Source organism: Vulpes vulpes, chromosome 7, assembly GCF_048418805.1.
Source record: "Vulpes vulpes isolate BD-2025 chromosome 7, VulVul3, whole genome shotgun sequence".
Lineage (NCBI taxonomy): Eukaryota > Metazoa > Chordata > Mammalia > Carnivora > Canidae > Vulpes > Vulpes vulpes.
Genome location: NC_132786.1, coordinates 51,537,304 through 51,555,012, shown reverse-complemented (window position 1 = coordinate 51,555,012; position 17,709 = coordinate 51,537,304). Strand labels below are relative to the sequence as shown.

Below are 17,709 nucleotides of genomic sequence, written 5' to 3'. Positions count from 1 at the left end.
AGACATTAATCTATGAAATAGCAAATTTTTTATGTTATAAACAAAGTAGTTCCTAATTTCTGTGTTTTGATTGCAAAATATTCTCATGTTGAAGGCTCTACATTTCTAAAGGTTTAGAGACTTGTTTGAATTCAAAATGAATTTTCCCTAGTAACAGTTTTATTAATGATGATTATGTTTAGAAATAATCTCAAGAAAATGGATATAACCCACAACAAGTTGAAATGGTCCATACTTAAGATGAAACATACCAAAAGCAGCATTTACTATTGCTGGAAAATTGAGAAAGGGAGAACTATAAATCTTTTTCTACAATGTTGATGCCTCTGGAAAAGTGGGTAAAAGTGGTGCAGACACGATTAGGTGAGAAGACAAAAAGAGACTTTTGCAGAACTCCGGGCCCCTTTGAGGGCTTGAGAATTTTGTGGAAAAATTGGAAAATTTGTGATTTCCTTTTTTCCTGCAAAAATGTCTAAGAGCATAAGATTTTTGCTTGAAGTTATGATGACTGTTTCGTTGGTGCACAAATGGAACCTAAGAAAGAAGAAGGGAAATAACCATTTCTCAGGTAACCATGTAAGACCTGAGGGAGGAAAGAAGGGACAAGGATGAAAATTAGTCTGTTCCCAAGAAAGCAATTGCATGAGATTAAATACACTGAATTGCAAAAGGTAAAAAGCCAAAGTAAAGGAGATAGGGACAGGTCTGCCCCTGAGTAATTATTACCAGGCCTGGCTCTCAAGGAAACTCAGTAAATGTTTATGAAACAGCAAACCTGAACTGAACTCAGAGTGTAGGATGCCCTGGAGAAAATAGTTAAGGGAAAAAAAGAAAAGAAAAAAGAGAAAAGAAAAAAAGAATAGAAAAGAAAAAAGAAAAGGAAAGAAAAGAAGAAAAGAAAAGAGAAGAAAAGAAAAAGAAAATAGTTAAGGGGTAAATGTCAGTTACCCCTATGAACCGCCAGGTGGCAGCATCATCTCGTGACCCCTCAGGTGTCCCAGGTAAAATCCCGGCGGGCAGGAGGAGGAGACAGTCTACAAACACAGAATTTTTGTATTAATAGATGTTCATTAGTCATGTGTTCATAATTTGGGAAGAACCTGAATGGATCTCTCTCAGATCAAGTGAAGTACACAGCTGGAGGAGAGTAATCTTGTAATTTTGGTTCCAAACTCCCCCACATATTTTGACCTGAAGTCATTGTTCTTAAAAAAATTGTTCCCCCAGGGATCCCTGGGTGGCGCAGCGGTTTAGTGCCTGTCTTTGGCCCAGGGCGCGATCCTGGAGACCCGGGATCGAATCCCACATCGGGCTCCCGGTGCATGGAGCCTGCTTCTCCCTCTGCCTGTGTCTCTGCCTCTCTCTCTCTCTGTGTGTGACTATCATAAATAAATAAAATTTAAAAAAAAAAATTGTTCCCCCAAAACTACATTTCTCAACACTAGTGTCAGGTTAAAAACACATGGAATGGGACGCCTGGCTGGCTCAGTCGGTGGAGCACATGACCGCATGACTCTGGATCTCTGGGTTGTGAGTTCAAGCCCTGTTTTGGGTGTAGAGGTTACTTAAAAAAAATAAAATCTTAACACACACACACAGAGAATGGGTAACATAGTAACAGTTTTGATAACCGATATTCAGAAACAATTATTGCCTCAAGATGTTACCTATCTAAGAATGGTAGCTGTGAACTGACCTATTTCCCCAAAATACAATTATTCAAGCTTCATTATTTCAGGCTGATTCACACATGAATATTCCTGCGTGTATTACTAAAATAAAAATCAAGTGAAACAGATTAAAAACTATATTTAATGTTCCCCAAAGAAACTCTTTAAAAAAAAAAAAAAAACCTCTCTGCCCATGCCAGAGAATGATACCAAATAGTTTGAAAGTTTAAAGCAAGTAAAGTAGAAGGTAAGACAAAATACTCTTAGAATGTGTTGACAAAGATTTGAATAAGCCTTTAAGAGGACAGGAAACAACTGAGAGATACACTTTTTTTTTTGCATTTAATCTCTGGTTAATCTAAGTGCTGATTGCCAGATTGGGGTCAGGTTAGCGACTCTCCTCTCTGTGCCCGAAAGGTTCAGGACCTGCCTCTTCTGCGTTCCTTGGCTGACAAGCATCCATCAGCGCGCTTCTGTTCACCTCCAGTTTGTCTCCAAAATTCTCCTCTTCACGCAGATCCATCCTCCTTTACCAAAATTAGTTATCTGCTGAACATCTGCCACTGGGAACCTGTGGATCTTGGAATGCCCAAGAACAAGATAGAAGTCAGGTGCCATTTCCTTTTCATTGCTGAGTGAGATTTCACACAATAATTCTTTTTTTTTTTTTAAGATTTTATTTATTTATTCATGAGAGACACAGAGAGAGAGAGAGAGGCAGAGACATAGGCAGAGGGAGAAGCAGGCTCCATGCAGGGAGCCCGATATGAGACTCGATCCCGGGTCTCCAGGATCATGCCCTGAGCCAAAGCAGATACTCAACCACTGAGCCACCCAGGTGCCCCTCACACAAGAATTCTAACACCTATGCATGAGTCATTAGCCTCACTGGAAACGCATTTGGTTACAATGGACTTGAGTCTCATACTCCTGACACTTTCTAAGAAGTGGCACTAGGCACTGATCTTTGCAATAGTGAGTGCAGGGCCCTGGTATTTGTGATGTTTTATAAACATGCCTAAGATGAATGAGGGATGCAAGCACCCCAATTATTATCCTCAGTTCTACAAATTAATGTGGATAAGATGGGGTCAAAACCACAAGGAGATATCACCTCACTCCGGTGAGAATGGTCATCATCAAAAAGACAAGAGACGGACAAGTGTGGGTGAAGATGTAGAGAAAAGAGAACCCTTGTGCACTGTTGGTGGGGATGGAAATTGGTGTAGCCCCTGGGGAAAACAGTATCGAGGTTCTTTTTTTTTTTTTTCTAAGATTTTATTTATTTATTCATGAGAGACACACAGAGAGAGAGGCAGAGACACAGGCAGAGGGAGAAGCAGGCTCCATGCAGGGAGCCCGACATGGGACTCAATCCCGGGTCTCCAGGATCAGGCCCTGGGCTGAAGGCAGCACCAAACCACCAAGCCACCTGGGCTGCCGGAGGTTCTTCAAAAAATTAAAAATAGAGCTACTATATGATCCAACAACCCCACCTGTGGGAATATATCTGTAGGAAATGAAAACACGATGTCATAGAGATATCTTGCACCTTCATGGTCATGGCAGCAATGAACATTTCCAAGAGCCAAAGCATAAGAACAGCCTAAGTATTCATCAAAGGATAAATGGAAAAAGAAGTGGATGTATATATATAAACTGACTTTATATGTGGAATCCAAACAAACAAACGAAAACTAATAGAAGAAGAGATCAGCTTGGTGGTTACCAGGGGTGGGCAGGAGGGGGTATTGTCAAAATGGGACACAAGGCACAAACTGAGCCTGGGTGGCTCAGTCGGTGAAGTGTCTGCCTTCAGCTCAGGTCATGATCTCAGGGTGCTGGGATCAAGCCCCACATTGGGTTACCTGCTCAGTGCGGGGGTCTGCTTCTCCCTCTCCCTCTGCCCCTCACCCTGATTGTGCATTCTTTCTCTCTCTCTCTCTCTCTAAAATAAATAAGTAAAATCTTAAAAAAAAAAAAAGGTACAACTTCCAGATATAAGATAAATAAGTGCTAGGGATAAATGTACAACATGCTGACCATAGCTAACACTAAGAGTATGATATAGAGGAAGACTGTTAAGATATAGTAAATTCTAAGATTTCTCACCACAAGAAGAAAAATTTTTTTCTTTTCCCTTTTTTTTGTATCTATGAAGTGATGGATGTCAACCAAACATATTGTGCCAATCCTTTCACAATATATGTGAGTCAAACCACAATGCTATATACCTACATACGTGCTGTATGTCAACTATGTCTCCATAAAACTGGAAAAAATAAAACAGAGATAGTATGGGTGTCCATGAAGTTAAAAATACCATTTATAAAAAGAAATATCAGAATTCTCCTTTGTTTTATTTACTATATGAAGCCTACTTTGAAGGGATGTTATTGAATATGCAGAAGGTAAGGGCAATATATTTGCAGCATTTAAATGATTGCTATTTACAAGATAGGCAATCTACATGGACTTCAAAATAGTCTGACATGGGGGCACTGTAAAAAGTATTGGGTGATTTTGTGAATATTTAAAAATATATATCCCTTAAAGTTAATAGGGGGTGTTTAATAGAGCATGGGAAACCATGACTGCCATCGGAAGTAATTTGGGCTTTATCTGTTAAATTAGGCAACAAAGAGCCACTCAGATATTTTGAGAGAAAAATTCTATCATTTGTGTTGTAGGAAAATAACTCCCTGAAGGATGAATATCTGAAGCTGAAAGTAGAAGCAATGCAGGTGATGATGGGTCCCGGCTTTGCATAGTGACTGGGAATGGGGAGAAGGTGAAAAGCAAGGGGAACTCTGCAGGCAGTGGGTTTGGGGGTTTGGGAGTCAGGCATGAGGAGGGAAGGAAATTCACAATGCTTGAGTGACTTCACATCTCGGGTCACTAGGAAGATGATACAGTCTTAAAGGAGGGCGGGGAAAAAAAAAAGGAGGGCGGGAAAAGTATGATCAGACAATGGATTGGCTGCGGGAGTTTCTAGCAAGACATAGCTGTGAAGATGTTTACCCTTGGGCAAGTCTGTGTAGACCTGGGGTGGAAGGGGTAAAATGAGGGCTCTAGATGCAGAATTCTTCAGCACAAAAGCCACAGTTGGGGCCATGAACATGGGAAATAGAAAGGATACATGAAGAAAAATACAGAACAAGAGTGCCAAGAAGGAACCTGGAGAGCATTTATGTTGGGGCAGAAGGAAGGGCAGAGGACCCAGGGGAAGAACCCACAGTGGGAGCTTTCAAGGTGAGAGCTCGAGAGACTGCACCGTGTATTCGTTTGTTGAGGCTGCCATGACAAAGCACCGGGATGTTAGTACCACAGACCACATGACTTCAGTGACAGAAATCTATTTTCTAAAAGCTTGAAGTCCAGGATCCTGGTGTTGGCAGTGCTGGTTTCTTCTGAAGGCCTTTCTCCTTGGCTTGTAGATGGCCACCATCTCCCTGTGTCTTCTTCACATGGCCTTTCCTCTCTGTGTCTGTGTCCTGATCTCTTCTTCTATTAAGGACACCCTTCACAGCGAATTAGGGCTCGTCCACATGACCTCATTTTACCTTAATTGTCTCTTTAAAGTCTCTTTCTCCAAATACAGTCACATTTTGAGATACGGAGGGTTAGGACTCTCACATGGGAATTTGAGGGGAGCACAATTCAGCCCATAGTAGGCTGTGAGGTCTGAAAACTCCTCACTGGTAAACTAAGGGTCATATAGGCATCATCCTGACCACAGCGAATCCTTACTGAGCACATACTGTATGCTGGGCCAAGTCTGAACACTCCACATGTATTTATACTCTCAGTTTATACTCTCAAAAGTGAAGTAGGTACTATTATAATCACTTCTTTCCCAGAGAAAGAAATAGACATGCCACAGGGTAACTTGCCTAAGGTCACACAGCTTGGCAGATTCCTTGGGCCTAGCTTCTGCTCATTGAATTTTGGTCAGTGAATTTCTTTTCTTTTCTTCTCTTTTCTTTTCTTCTCTTCTCTTCTCTTTTCTTTTCTTTTTTTAAAGATCTTATTTTTATTCATGAGAGAATCAGAGACATAAGCAGAGGGAGGAGAATCAGGCTCCCTGCAGGGAGCCCAATATAGGACTCGATCCCAGGATCCAGGGATCACACCCTGAGCTGAAGGCAGATGCTCAACCACTAAGCCACCCAGGTGTCCTGGTCCGTAAATTTCTAAGTTTGCTCTCAGCAGCAACAGAGATCTGCAGGAGTAGAGATGTTGCTGCCTACTAACTGGAGCAGAAGCATGTTTCCTCTGAGCTGGCATTGACTGCAGGCTTTCTCTGCAGTGGGAGGTGAATTCTGGTGGCCAGGAGCAGTGATGAGGACAAAGGAAAATAAACAGTAACTAATAGATGGTTACAATGCCCCAGATTGAAAAAATGCAAAGGAAGTGACCCTATGATGACTTCAAACTTATTACATCTGCTATGATTGTACATTGATCTAAGTTGTGCTTCTTACTTTTGGAATTGTAGTCCCAGAAAGTATGATAAAAGGCAGTAAGGAAATATTCAACACTGCATTTATATGCTCAAAATAAAAATTTTAAAAATCTGTAGGTTGTACAAATATCTCTTATTGTATGTAATGTATTTTCCATTGATTTTGGCTTTATTGGCTTTTTAATCAGAGATAACTTTGTGACCTTCGGCTGCAAGTCAGATTTTCCCATGAGAAGACTGAACAGAAAGAAATAGTAAGATAGGCACACAGAGATGCTCATGCACACATGTGCACACACACAAGCTCAAAAGATACACAAGGAAATAAAGATGTGAGAGGAAAGGAAATAAAGTCAGATTACTAAATTAAATTTCAAGCAGCACCGGTCAGTGAGGGTCTCTAAGACAAGCTTGGTAGCCTGTCACTTTTATGTAGAAGAGAGATTCCCAAAACAATAGCACCAAAGACTGGAGAATGGCCCCAGAAAGGTCTTGGAGTGCTTCACTTTTGTAGATCTCCCTCCAGAACAGTCTGGAACAGGAAACCACAAGAAACTGGATGAAATTAACTGCCTGAGGGTGAAAGGGACTGGTTCTGTGAAAACTGAGAGGTGATCTGTGGCCTAGGCTCTGTCCACTGGTGAACATCTGGCCCACCACAGGTACAAGAGAAGACCCTTGACACCAGAACTTGGCAGTATCTGCAGACTGGTGCTGGGCGGCCTGTGCTCTCCTTGCTTTTTTGATTCGTTCATCATGGTCACATCTCATTGGGAGCATCTGATTGGCGGAGCCCAATCCAGCACCACACCGGGAGCATCTGATTGGCTGGGCTAAGTTGACCTACTGCCAGTATTCTCATCCTGGTTCCTCTAGTGGGAAGAATTCCCAGCCTTCCATCAGGTCCCCCACACTTGGGCATACCCAAGCTTAGGAAGAGGATTTAGATGTTGGGAAAAAGAAAGCCCATTACAGTGTTTACACAGCTATTGTCAGAGACAGGGCACTGCTTGGAATCGTGAGATTTCTAAATTAGAAACTTAAAGAAATTAAATCTATTCAGTAAAGACAAAATATTTTAAAATATACTCCAAGACTATATGAATTACCTTTTGGGGTGAGGAGCCAAACACAGAGGGGAGGGAAGGATGCTAAGACAGACAGGATTGTCAGAGCCTGGAAAAGAAAAGGGGAGAAGGGACAATGAACCAATTCCTGTGGCTCTCCTATGCTAGACACATTTAGATACAGTATCCCAGGGCTCCCTTCAGTTGCCTGAGGAAGATGCTTGTGTTTCATTGAAGGAATAAGGACTTTGGAGCTCAAAGAAAAGTGATTGTTAGAGTCATCCAGCTACTATGTGGTACAGCCGGCAATCCAGCAAAGATCTTTCTGGCTCCCAAAGTCTAGGCTTTCCCCTTGGGCTACTGCAGCATCATCTAATGCTCCTAAGGAAAGTTACTGGACGTGCATACACAAAAAGAACACGGTCCAAAAAAGAGTGAGCAAAAGGAACACACACACATTTCTCCATATTCATGCACGTTTCTGTTTCACATTGACTGAAAGGGAAAGAAGAAAGAAGGGGAGAAACCCTAGCAGATTTTGAAACAGTAGTCAGACTCCACAGGTGGATCTTTTCATGTGCCGGGGTGTGGGATTTCAGGGTGTCACTCCTTCCCATGCTGGTCTGTTCTTCACAGTTGCTCAGCAGCTCTTTATACCTGCTCCTCTATGGTCCTGGGCACTTGAAGACCCTTATGGCAAGGGGAGGCACAGATTCTCAGTGAAGCCAGGATAGCAAAGGCATTCCTGCCTCCAGGAACCCTCGAATGGAGCCAAAAGCTGGACTTGGCCAATAGGTCAGAGGTTGCTTCACCCCTTTGTAGGGAGAGTCTTCCAGCTTGCACCTTGGACTTTTCAAAAGGGGGCCAATAGTGTTCTCTGCTAAAAGGAAAAGCCTCTGTTGTCAACATTTTTTTTTTCTTTGAGAAACCAAAGCAAAACATAGGAGTGAACTTTGTAGCTATTTCACTCAAAAACCAAAGACCAGCCACATGGTTCCCAAGCCAACAGTGATCTGATTGGCCATGACTTCTCACTGTGTGTTTGCAAACACAACGTGTATATTGTCTGGTATATATTTGTGTACAAAATTATTGTAAGTTCGGACTACCTTTCTACAGTTCAATGTAAATCAATACTGGCCCTGGGATACATTTCTCTGCCTTTACAGAGTGAAACAGAAATCCACCAAGAGGTTTAGATAATATGTGGCTCTAGTGAATGTATTTAAGTCAAGAACGTCTCATTCTGCAATTTCTCTGGGCATTGGGCCCAAATTAGTTTTATGGTGCTCCACTTTCCATATTTATTTTTAAGTGAATGCTTTATAAATTATTACTCTATTATCCATGATATAAATTTTGATGGGTCAATATATAAGAATGAAAAAGCATAAGGCTATGCAACTTACAACCACAATGGCAGAAGAAAGGGCTTTTCATGCCAGTTACAATGGACGTGCCAAAAAAGAATTTTCTGGCCTTTATGGCAGTTCAGAGTCCATCTATTTCATCTGCTATTTGGCTGTCTGAATGGTTGGACTTTATTTCCTCCATATTATACTGAACTTTTAAGAACAAACAAAAATTTATAGCAAAGGATTGTGCACAGATGTGTACCATTACATATTTAAATAGGTTTTATATGCACCTCACTTTTATATCTTAAATAATGTAGTGTATGATGTTTTAGAAATGTGTTTTTTGAGCATTTAACCTATGACTGTCACCAGTTCACCAAGTGTACTGGAGAGTGTCTTACACAAAACAGCCATTCAAGAATACTGGATTTTTAGAAGGAATTATTACTCCACTTAAGCTGGAATTATTCTAAAGAAAAATAATTTAGAATTAATATTATTTAAAGATTTTTGTCTGTGCATTTTTAAAAATTCTAATTATTCTTAATTGTCCCTGCCCCAAAATTTATTTCACGAGGTTTGATTGTGTAACACAATAAAAATGGCTATACATAAAATATACAATATTTCAAAATAAATCATAAGGTACATATTTCTTGGCATTTGTAGATTACTAGTCAACATTGCATGAACTGAATTAAGATAAACTCTTATCAAGCTGGAATCATAGATCTAGAAGAAATTTCAAGATGCAAATGGTGCAGCCTCCTCTTGTGCAGGTAGATCAACCTACCTGTTGTAAAAGGCAATGGTTGCCTTTGCACATTTAAAATATCTCAGGGCTCCTGGCTGGCTTGGTGAGAAGAGCATGCAACTCTTCTTCTCAGGGCTGTGAGTTCAAGCCCCATGTTGGATGTAGAGATTACTAAACAAACAAATAAACAAAACAAACACACACATAACACTTTAAAAAATACAAAAACCATAAAGGGAGACCTCACCTGATTTCCTGTCCCAGGACCATATGTGATCTCACAGAAAAACTATCTTAGGTCTACCTAAGCTAATATTCTTTCGTTCAGCTCTCTATTTTGATTCCAAAATCAAAATTTTAGGTTTCCATATAGAAAAGTTGTAGTACAGACTCTTCACCCAATCTCCACTAATGTGGAAATCTTATAAAACCATGGTCCATTGGCCAAGCTAAGAAATTAATGCTGGAGCATTATTATTCACTAAACTCCTGACTTTGTTCAGATTTCATCAATGTCTTTTTATTTTATTTTATTTTATTTTATTTTAATTTTATTTTTTCCATCAATGTCTTTTCTGTTCCAGAATCCAAAGTGGTACCTTTTAGTCATCATATCTCCTTAGTCTACTCTAATCTATGATTGTTTCTCACTCTTTCCTAGTCTTTCATGACGTGTTTTAGAGAATGTCCCCCAATCTTGGCTTATCTGATGACTTTCTCATGATCAGACTAAGATTAGGGGTTTGGGGGAAGCATAATGCAGGGTGAAATGCCCTTCTTAGTACATCATATCAGCGTACATGTTATCAATATGACATCATTAGTAATAAATTAATCTCAATCACTTCATGTTGCCAGATTTCTCCACCATAAAGTTACTATTTTTCCGACTTTGTTTTTTAAAATGAATCACTGACTCCTGCTCATACTCAAGGCGGAGGAGAAGAGGCTTCATGTCCTGGAGGGAGAAATATCTGCATAAATTATTTGGAATTCTCCTCTGAGGAAAATATGTTCCTTTTTACATTGATTTATTCAATCATTTACTTATTATTGGACTCATGTGTATTTATTTTATTTGCAGTTGTGATCCAAAACTGTGTTATTGATTCTCAAAATTGTTCCGGCTTTGGCCATTGTCGGCTATTTCAGGTTGTTGTGTTAAAAGGTACCCGTAAGGTTGTAATTCCCAGGGGGTGACTGAGTGACCACACAGAGAGGCTAATGACATGGAAAGAAGAATTGTTACTTACAAATTCTCTTAGAGAGAAAGGGACACACCTCACCACACAGGGCCACAGTGGGAAGCATCAGATTTGGTCGGGAGATGCACACAGGAGTGAGGGGAAGGCAAGACAGAGAAAGACAAACACTTCAGGATTCATTTGAATAATTGTGTCCCTCGGTGTCTGGTACCTGGCCCTGCATTGATACAGCGCTGGGGAAATACTTACCTGATGCGTGTGATTCAATGAAGGAGGTGGTTGGAGATACAGATTGGGGAGTAGTTAGAGGGCTTGTAATAGGATTTAGACACACCCACAAAAGTTGGATCGCAGGGGAGCTATAAACAATTCTGGCCATTAGTTTGGCCCTGTGATGCCAAGTAGACAAATACAGAATCTAAGAAACAGGGTTGTAACAATAGGCTCTTTCTATATATATCCCCACTGTTTTGTTCTTTGATTATTTCATTACTTTCTGGCACTACAGGACGCTCCAGGTTCATCCTGTACTTTTCCTGCTCTTGCCCTAGAATTGTCCATTTCTCCAAGGATTCCTGGTTCTTTTATTGAGAATGGTATTAGAAATGAAGACCTGGGGGCCCCTGGGTGGCTCAGTTGGTTAAGCATCTGCCTTTGGCTCAAGTCATGACCCCAGAGTCCTGGGATCAAGCCTATGTCGGGCTCCCTGCTCAGGGGGTAGTCTGCTTCTTCCTCTCCCTTTGCCCTTCCCCCTCACTAATGCATGTTCTCTCTCTCTCTCTCTCTCTCTCTCTCTCTCTCAATAAATAAATAAATAAAATATTTTTTAAAAAGAAAAGAAATCAAGACCTGGTGCTGTGTCTAGTCCTTGCTGCTGAGATGTCATTATTTCTAGGTGCTCTAATGAGACAAGCTAGGAAATACATGTGTGCATACAAACCCATGAGTACACCCACAGCTCTAATTTATTTATCTATCTGCCTGCCTTCCTGTATTAAACTACATACGAGTTCATACTGATGCCTCCAACATTAAGCTAGGGTTCATTCTATCCCCTTGTTTATTTGTTTGTTTGTTTGTTTTTAACAGGAGAAATCTGGCTCAGGTCTACCTAAAGCGTTGCTAATAATAATGACTCAATTTTGATTGAGGACAGAAAGTATAGAGGCAGCATCCTCCACTCACTAACCTCGACTCTGCTGGGATACGGCCTATAGGTCTGGCACTGGAGGCAGAGTCCCAGCTTCCTCTTGAAGCTGCCTGACTTCGTGCAAATGAAGTGATCTGTGCTGTTTCCTCACCTCTCAAAGGCTGTTGGAAGGATTAAATGAGTTTGTATAAGTAAAGCACTGGGGGCTGTGCCTGGCTCCCATACAGTGCTTGATAATTGTTAACTTTTTAGGAAAGTCGATAGCAAAAGATTTATTTGGCCAAGATATCCAATAGCCAACGGTGACCTGATGATTTTAAATTTTACAAATGTTCACAAGTATGAGTCATCAATTAACACAATATACAGAGAAAAATCATTTTGGTAGGAAAAATCTTCGGTGGTTTAATGTTTGCTCTGTATGAATCAATGCATTCCTCTGTGGCAGATGCTTTAACCATAACTTCTCCAAATTACACATCATTCCTTAGTGTGGTGGCATAAGACCTACTTTCAGTCCCCTTTTGTCATGATTATTGTTTTCTACTGAACTTATTTTCTTTTTTGCTGAAAAGTTGACTTTTTTTTTTTAATGTGAAGGCTGATCTTCCTTTGGGTTTGGAGTTTTTATTTTATTATGTAGTATTCCATCACTTTAATATCCCCAGTGAGAAAGCAGCACAGAAATATTAGCATGCAACCTTGACATTTAAGGAATATTCTAAATCTTTGCAGTGGCAGTTTCTTTTAAAAAATGTAAAAATATCTGAAATATTTAGCCTTGACAAAGATATAAAAGATAAGTTCTGGATCTATCGTTCATCTATATCTCATTTGAGCATTACAGCGGCTCTGTCTATAGTCACTTTTTCCTTTAAAGTTCATGGGCTAGGGATCCCTGGGTGGCTCAGTGGTTGAGCATCTGCCTTCGGCTCAGGGTGAGGATCCTGGAGTCCTGGGATCGAGTCCCACAGGCTGCCTGCGGGGAGCCTGCTTCTCCCTCTGCCTGTGTCTCTGCCTCTCTCTCTCTCTCTCATGAATAAATAAATAAAATCTTAAAAAAAAAAAAAAGTTCATGGGCTATTGGTTCATAACTAAGTAAGGTCTTGCATAGTTAGGTGGAATCAAGATGTTATAGAACCAGAGAGATCCAGGCACCTGGGTGGCTCAGTGGTTCAGCATCTGCCTTCAGCTCAGGGTGTGATCCCGGGGTCCAGGGATCGAGTCCTGCATCTGGCTCCCTGCAAAAAGCCTGTTTCTCCTTCTGCCTGTGTCTCTGACTCTCTCTGTGTATCTCTCATAAATAAATAATAAAATCTTTAAAAGAACCAGAGAGATCATTCAGGGTCATTCAGGGCAATATTTACAAAACTCACTTAACCAAAGGAGCAATGTGGAATGTATTCAAGAGCAGCTCAGGCTATTGTTAAACACGCAGATTCCATTCCCTTGACCTGGAGAGTCTGATGCCATAGTGTTGACCCTACAAATCTGAAGGTTTATCAAGAGTTCCAGGTGATGCTCACTCCCTATTAGGCAGATTTAGAAACACTGATTTAACCCAAGACCCTGATTTTATATTAGGAAACCGAGAACCGGGTAAGAAGATCCACTTCCCTCTGTGGACTCCCCTTCCACAAGATTCATTAAACTCCTGCTTTTAGATAGCACCACACCGGTAAATAGGGGTGGAGAGCAAGGTTTGGACAGCGTGCCTCTATGCATTGCTGGACGAAGTGTAAATTGGTACAACCTTCTAGATAGTGTGGCGATACATGACAAAATATTAAAAAGTGCTTCCCCTTTGACCCAGTGATTCCAGATGGAGACAGTATCTCTTAAGCTGTCACCAAGACCACTTGTAACAGAAGCACCTGGGCTTCCTGCAGAAGGTGTGGAGTTCAGCCTTATTTCAACTGGTTGAATCAGAGCTGGCAATTAGCATTTTTAACAAGGTCATCAAAAAATTCTTGTGTTTAAGAAATGCTTAAAAAAAGAGAGAAAGAAAGAAAGAAAAAAAGAAATGCTGCTCTGGGGCGCCTGGGGAGCTCAGTTGGTCAAGCATCTGCCTTCTGCTCAAGTCATGATCTCAGGGTCCTGGAATGGAGACTCCATTGGGCTCCCTGCTCAGTGCTTCTCCCTCTCCCTCTGCTTGCTGCTCCCCCTTACTCATGCCTTTTCCCTCTCTCTGTCAAATAAATAAAATAAGAAAGAAAGAAAGAAAGAAGAAAGAAAGAAAGAAAGAAAGAAAGAAAGAAAGAAAGAAAGAAAGAAAGACTGCCCTAACAAACAGGAGGAATCAGAACCCTAGTCGGGTGAGGAGGACATCATGGGGTGGGATATTGGGATGGGTAAGAACAGTGTGTGTGAATGGGTGGGCAGTAAAACAAACAGGGTGAGAACGGTGTCCCCATGGAGGGCCTGCCCAGCATAGGGTGTCAGAACCCAGGCAGATGAGAAGATCATCATTTGAGGGAGCATGTTGCCTCGGTGTGGGGTGTGGGAGCCCACAGTGGCTAAGGAAGGCTCCACAAGAGGGTGGGCCAGGTGTCAGATGTGCATCTCACTGGGCAAAGCACAGTGGCACCCTTTGAGGTTAGTTACATTCACAGGTATTGATTAAATATATACATGGTTAAGGATTAGGAGAGTCAGATTTCTCCCTGTTGAAGATGGGAGTTACAAATACGGAAAGGAAACAAAATAGGAATGAATCCTGTGGTGTTGCATGAGAATTGAAGGAATTCAAGTGAACTCATAGTTTTTATTTTTTAAGATTTTATTTATTTATTCATGGGAGACAACACAGAGAGAGGCAGAGACACAGGCCGAGGGAGAAGCAGGCTCTTCACAGGGAGCCCGATATGGGACTCCATCCCAGGACCCTGGATCACGACCTGAGCCAAAGGCAGACGCTCAACCACTGAGCCACCTTGGTGCCCTGAACTCATAGTTCTTGATATGCGTGTGTACACATGCTCAGAGGGCCTGAGTGGCGCTCCAACAGCAGTGACTTCACCCATATGTTCATTTCTAAATACCTCCCCATTAAAAGGAACTAGAATCCTTGGAGAAATAGCTGATTCTAGCTCTGGGCAGGGAAGGCCTAAAAGAAGGCTGGATTATCTTTTTGGGTCAGAAAACAAGGGTTCAGGGGCGCCTGTGTGGCTCAGTGAGTTAAGCATCCTACTCTTAGTTTCCGCTCAGTATCCTGAGATCAAGCCCCAAGAGGGGCTCTGCACTGGGCAGGGAGACTGCTTGAGATTCTCTCTCTCTCCCTCTGCTCATCCCCCTTCACTCATGTGCACATGTACTCTCTCTCCCTCTGAAAAAAAGAAAAAAGAAAAAAAAGAAAACAAGCCTTCAAAGAATAATGGGGATATGTGACAGGACACGGGAGCCAGACTGAAGGAACTTCCATTGTCCAAAAAATTAGGGCGAGGGAAGGGCAGGGAGTTAATGTCTAATGGGTAGATACTTCATGTGTGGAAAATGAGAAAATTCTGGAGACGAATTTTGGTGATGGTTGCACTATAGTACTTCATACCTCTGGACAGTATTGTTAAAAGTGGTTAAAGTAACTAATTTTATGCTATGCAAATTTTACAATAAAAAACGATGGTAATGAATCAGCACATTGAATAAAAAAATCATCCTATGGGTCCCTCATGATAGATAATGATAATGGTACCGATAATAATAATAACAATGCCAGGGGATCCCTGGGTGGCTCAGCGGTTTGGTGACTGCCTTCGGCCCAGGACATGATCCGGGAGTCCTGGGATGGAGTTCGAGTCCCACATCGGACTCCCTGAATGGAGCCTCTTCTCCCTCTGCCTGTCTCTCTTTCTCTCTCTCTCTCAGAAATAAAAAAAATCATAACAATAACAATGCCAAAAGGTGATAAGGAAAGTTCCTCATAAGAAAATGCTGTCTGTTAAATGTGGGGAAAAGCTTATCATTTTGGAAAACCATCAGTGTAAGCATTGATGTATGTAAGCATGGAGCCTCAATAAAATGCCAAATCCAGTGGGCGAAAGATTTGTTTGGGAAAAGGATATTCATGCCATCTCAAAGACTCACCCCACAGATAGCTGTTAACCACAAAGGAGAAAAGATATCTTCCAAATGGCATCAGACGCACCTGACAGTCGCCGTGTTAAGCGAGTATGTTGGGTACCACCAATGGTGGCACGAAACCACCAAACCTGCCTCCCAATGTGATAAAGCAGGAAGCATGCAACCTGACCGTGAAGTTCTCTTGACACGAATTTTAATCTGAAACTAATCCTGAAGAACTCAGCTAAAACCAGATTGTGAGATGTTTTGCAGAGCTGCTGGCTTAGATTCTACGTCCTTGTCACGAAAGATTAAAAAAAAAAAAAAAGAAGAAGCAAGGGGATGTTTGAGATTAAAGGGGACTTAGCAGACAGGATAACTAAGCACCATGTGATGTCCTTGGCCATGTCCTGTTTTAAACAAACAAGCCAATAATAAATAGCTAGAAAGGACGTCTTGGGGCAACAGAGGAAATTTGAATACTGACTGTATATGAGATAAAATTTATTGTATCACTTTTAATCTTTTAGGTTTGATAATAATACTGCGGTCATATGGGAGAACTTCCTTTTTTTAAGGAGATACGTATTGAGATGTTTAGGAATCAAATGTCAGATTTGTAATTTACTTTCAAAGAGTAGAGTAAAAAAGCCTGTATCTTGATCTATAGACAGAAATAAAAGCGATGTGGCGAAATGTTCATATTTCCCACTGAATCTGGAAGGCAGATATGTAAATACTCGCTTGCTATCCTTTCCATTTTTCTGCAGTTTTTATATTTTTCAAAATAAAGAGTAGAGTCCAGATCTCTCAGGGATGTCTCAAGAAGTAAATGATTTTGGATTTATTTTAAAGATACTAAAATAAGAGATACCTGGGTGGCTCAGCGTCTGCCTTCAGCTCAGGGCGTGCTCCCAGGGTCCTGGGATCGAGTCCTGAATTGGGCTCCCTGCAGGGAGCCTGCTTCTCCCTCTGCCTGTGTCTCTGCCTCTCTCTATGTGTCTCTCATGAATAAATAAATACAATCTTTTTTTTTTTTTAAAAGACACTAAAATAACTGTGTGACACCACCAAAATGTTAGAAACTTAAAGGCATACAAACAGCACAACCTCTGGGAATGCCCAAGTACTGCCAATCAGCATTGCAATCTAGCAGGACTTTGTCCTTATTCACCTTTTAGACTCCAGAACGCCGTTCATAGTAAGTAAGTGCTTAATAAATGTTGAATGGGTGAGTGAGGCATTTGTTTTATTTTGTGACTGGATGTTTTAGGCAACTCCTTAAAAAAGGGATTTGGTTTTAATGCAGAAAGAGGTGAGGTGAAGTGAAGGGTACGAACAACAAAAAAACTGGTGTGCACGATGCAGCTCGGGGCAGGCTGCCCCCCACCCCCACACCCGGCCTTCTCGCCATCCCCACCTGACCAGTATAGGATGCTGTTCTAAAGCCCAAAGTGTTTAGTAAGCGATTGAGCATTCCTTGTGTAGAATTACTGTTGTGCATCATTCGTTATGGTTTTAAAAAGTTCTGGTATAGGATAGTAATTTGAATTTGTGGGTTTATCATAATTGGATCTTATTTGTATGTATGTTCCCCAAATCTGTGAATAAATAAACAAGGGAACCCTTAGTCTATTTTAGAAAGAATAAACTTTAGTGTGCCATTTGCATTCACACACTAATTGTGCTAATTGTAAGTAATTTTTTCATCTGTTCATTAAAGCATGTTTCCCAGGTGGTGGAGTAGGTGGTAGATATTCCTCACACTTCAAGCTATGGTATTTATTTGTGTGTGTGTGTGTGTGTGTGTGTGAGTGTGAGAGAGACAGAGTGAGAGAGAAAGACAGAAAAAGAGATATTGAACATACAGGGAAGTGTATAAAACATGCAGACATAGTGTAACAAATAAATATAAAGCAAACAAGTGAAAAAACAGAACATTTTTAGAGTTCCTCTTCCCAGGTCCTGCTCCACAAGTTCA

The 17,709-nt window shown here is 41.1% G+C and overlaps 1 long non-coding RNA gene across 1 annotated transcript; it reads right to left on the bottom strand.

Annotated features, from left to right (window-relative positions):
* Positions 1 to 1,834: 1,834 nt before the first annotated feature.
* On the bottom strand, positions 1,835 to 16,656 carry LOC140599496 (uncharacterized). Its single transcript, XR_012002382.1, has 3 exons — positions 16,603 to 16,656; positions 7,245 to 7,311; positions 1,835 to 2,249 (listed from the first exon to the last, which is right to left on the bottom strand). It is a non-coding gene; the product is annotated as an uncharacterized lncRNA (long non-coding RNA).
* Positions 16,657 to 17,709: the final 1,053 nt, after the last annotated feature.